This window comes from Brassica oleracea, unplaced genomic scaffold (genome assembly GCF_000695525.1).
Source record: "Brassica oleracea var. oleracea cultivar TO1000 unplaced genomic scaffold, BOL UnpScaffold00989, whole genome shotgun sequence".
NCBI lineage: Eukaryota > Viridiplantae > Streptophyta > Magnoliopsida > Brassicales > Brassicaceae > Brassica > Brassica oleracea.
In genome coordinates this window covers 23,869-27,613 of record NW_013617573.1, presented here as the reverse complement: position 1 = coordinate 27,613, position 3,745 = coordinate 23,869, and the positions used below count along the sequence as shown (strand labels likewise).

At 27.7% G+C, this 3,745-nt stretch overlaps 1 long non-coding RNA gene across 2 annotated transcripts; it reads right to left on the bottom strand.

Moving 5' to 3' along the window:
• Nucleotides 1-1,257: 1,257 nt before the first annotated feature.
• On the bottom strand, nucleotides 1,258-2,349 carry LOC106320636. Of its 2 annotated transcripts, XR_001265882.1 has the most exons (4): nucleotides 2,175-2,349; nucleotides 2,015-2,078; nucleotides 1,549-1,943; nucleotides 1,258-1,417 (listed from the first exon to the last, which is right to left on the bottom strand). It is a non-coding gene; the product is annotated as an uncharacterized LOC106320636 (long non-coding RNA). The 2 variants fall into 2 exon arrangements; XR_001265881.1 differs by having other exon boundaries at nucleotides 1,258-1,943.
• Between the last annotated feature and the right edge of the window lie 1,396 nt (nucleotides 2,350-3,745).

The following is a 3,745-nucleotide window of genomic DNA, read 5'->3' as shown; positions in this document are numbered from 1 at the left end:
ATTAACAATTGAAAATATTAATAGTAAATACTATAATTAAAGAAAGTGGCATTTCTATAATCAATACTATTAAAACAGAAGCCCTTTTTTAGGTGCCCTTCGAAATCTGGTGCTAGATTATTTTAAACATATGCTTTTAATTAAATTCTATTTATGTCCATGAAAATCATTTACTTTAAACAAACAATTTATTTCCTTATTTCTCTTAACTCTATCAACTAAATCGAGAGAGTTATGTGGGTTTTAAAAACTATCGAACAATAACTAATTAATTATTTCTCTACATTAAAAGAAAAAGAAGATTACTGTTAAAGTAGATCATCATGTGGGTTTTATGTATTGAAATAGTGTATTGAGTTAGAGAAGTGAAATCTATATGGTATTCTCTGGGATTTATGTAATTCAAACTTACACCATCTTTGTCTAATATCATATCGGATTCAACATTAGAATGTTTTCAAATTGAAACGAAATTAATATATACATACATAATGCATGATTTATGAATATATTTGGGTATTCATGAATTCCTAACATATATGATCATAACCTAATAAGCCCTAATTCACAAACCCTAAACCCCAAATATATTAAATTTAATTTAGTTTCCCCTCATATTAAATGAAAATAAACCATAAAATAATTTTACGTATAACTAACGAAATAAAGCCCGCGTGATTTTAAAATTAAAATTATTATTCAAAATACAGTTTCAGCTATTGTACTATTATTATTTTTTTCAAATCAATAACAATAAATAATAAACTGTAAAATAAAATATCATGAACATTGTTGATATACCAAACAGAAAACTAGGAGCCTATCGTTATATATCAAATCTTCCACAAATCAATTTTTGCATTAAATTTAAACAGAAGATCTGAGAATGCAATGTAGGTGAGTGGAAGACTGTTGAGAACTTCCAAATGAGTCCTGCTGGAAAACAGTATCGACCAACAAAAAGATGCACAAGATTACTTTCATCAATCAGACAGTCATAAAGTCATCTGACTTCCAAAACGATGACATGTTACTTTCACTCATAGAAGCGGTATGGACCAAAAAGTTATTTTCACCCACAGATTCCATTTATATCAAATATTGAGGTTCTTTTAAACGAAAACAAAACAATGCATAAGTTAAATCTTTTAGACATTATACTACTCATGTCAAATGTTGTAAAATTAATAACTTTGTGATATTGAATTGGTGTTTGTTTCTGGTCAGTCATTATTTGTTTTATATAGACCATATAAATAATCTGTAGATTTAAATTAGATGAAAGTATAATTATGTTTCAGTTATCTCAGTCATATATGCAAAAGCATGGCATCCCAAATAGATACACTTATCTTTTAAGTGTTGAACACATTCAGATATTGGAAAGGTTAGTACTTAAACCAACACATCTTTAGACCTGTCCAAACAAATACAGTTACAATTATATGTCAGAATAATCTCGCAATTTACACTGTATAATGAAATAGACAAATTAGTCTTTCAAATATTAAGTATACAATTATTATAATATGAAATAGTGACGTTTACGTTTGAGTAAATAATTATTTGTTTATCGCGTTTGATTTGTTGACAAGTAAAGACACGATTAGCTTACATAAAGGCAATTGCTTGAGTATAGATCTTATTAATTATTCAAAAATACCTATAAAGAGTGAAACTATCCAGAAGAAAACAAGTTTCCTCATTCTGATGTCAATAACATATCATTCTATCATATTTACTAAAATAGCAAAAACTTATCTTCATATTGTGATGTGGCCATCTTGGTCTTGACCAGTGTTCATACCGCTGAACGCAGAGGAAGAGGGAAATTTGATTAACCAATCGATCGAGTTTGACTACCTTTACGGGTTTGTGCTCTCTCAAGAGGGAAATTTGATTTTGTAATCTGCATCTTATTCTACACTAAGATGATGGCCGATCTACAGATATAAAGAGATATGTCAATATTTAGCTGAATGTTTAACAAAAAAAAGATAAAATTATGAATTACTTATTTGATCGCATGTCAATGATCGGTAAAGGTGATGGCTGAACTACTCTCCCTGACAAAAGATCTATCACCAAGAGAGATAAATCAAATTATTTTGATCAGAAAACCTAATATATTGAAATATATAGTTGTAACAAACAATAACGATTAAGAGACTAACCTTGAGTAGATAGATCGACTAACAAATTGAACAACTTTGATGAACATAAATCGATGTTTTAAACTGGATTTGTTTTAGGGTTTTAAGTTAGATGATTATTGACATCGATGAGAAGAACCGATCAGAGAGAGAGAGAGAGAGAGAGAGAGAGAGAGCGTAAAGAGAGTTTTCCAGAGTTAACATTTTTGATAACGTAACTTGGTGTTTTCATTCCTGGAAAATTTAGTGTAATTGGGCTTTGTTTACAATGTTTATCTTGGCCATTTTTAGTGTGTTTATGGGTTAAGAATTTTAAAATTAAATAGTTTATTTCATCCTTTAAAAAAAATATCATATTAACTTTTTATATAAAACAAACATAACATAATGTTATATTTTTCACAGATATATATTTATAATTTTTTGGTAAAAGTAACCCAAACTGAAATATAATATGTATCTTAAATTTTCTTCTTCAACATGTATTATTAACTATTTTAATAGAGTCACATATAACATTTCACGAATTCAAACTATTTTTTTTAAATAGCCAAAAAGGATAAATGAGAGAAAATATTCTTCAAATCTATAATATTAAATTAGCCAAAAAATTTCCAAGTAAATCATAAGTCTCATTAACACAAAAATGTAATTTTTATAAAATACACATAAAATATAATAAGAGAAATAGGTTTAGAAATTTAGATCTTCCGTCGGACACAAATCAGTTTTTTTTTTGAGTCTGATTTTTTCTAGTCCTAGAAATTTGAACCCAACTAGGTGTTTGAAGAAAAATTGGTTTGGGTTCAAATTGGTTCATTTTGGATCCGGGTCAATTCATGTCCATAATTTAAATACCTGTAAAATACATGTAATTTGGGTACCTATGAGTCGGATCAATTCATGTATCTAGGACAAAAAAAATACTCAAACTAAGCCGAAGAAGCCAAAATACGAAAAATACCAGAAAATCAAATAAATACCCGAAAATATTCAAATACTCAAAAAATTCAAAATTTTACTCGAATCTTACTCGAAGAACCAAAAATATCTATAAATTTTTATCCGAGTACCCAAAATATATTTTTAAAATTTTAAAATTTTATCTGAAACTCTAAACTATAACTGAAAATGTTGAACCTTAAAATTATATGTAATACTGAAAACAAATCTATAATACCCAAATATACATAATATCCACAAAACATTCCGGATACTGCAAATGTTGAACCTTAAAATTATATGTAATACTGAAAACAAATCTATAATACCCAAATATACATAATATCCACAAAACATTCCGGATACTTTGGATATCCAGACTCAAACAGAGACCCACATGAGGTCCTAAAAAATCCCATAGGTACTTTGTCCCGATCCCGGACCAAAACCTGTATTTCGTGGTTGTTTCTCATCGTTCTTTTGTAGCTGGGTAAAATGCTTATGCCTAAGATAACATTACATTAGAGTTATATATAAAATCTCAATAAACTTATTCATACATAATATAATTTTACACAAATTTGTTTATCCGATATAATACAACTTTATAACATTATAATATACAATAAACTCAAAATACTAATTTATAT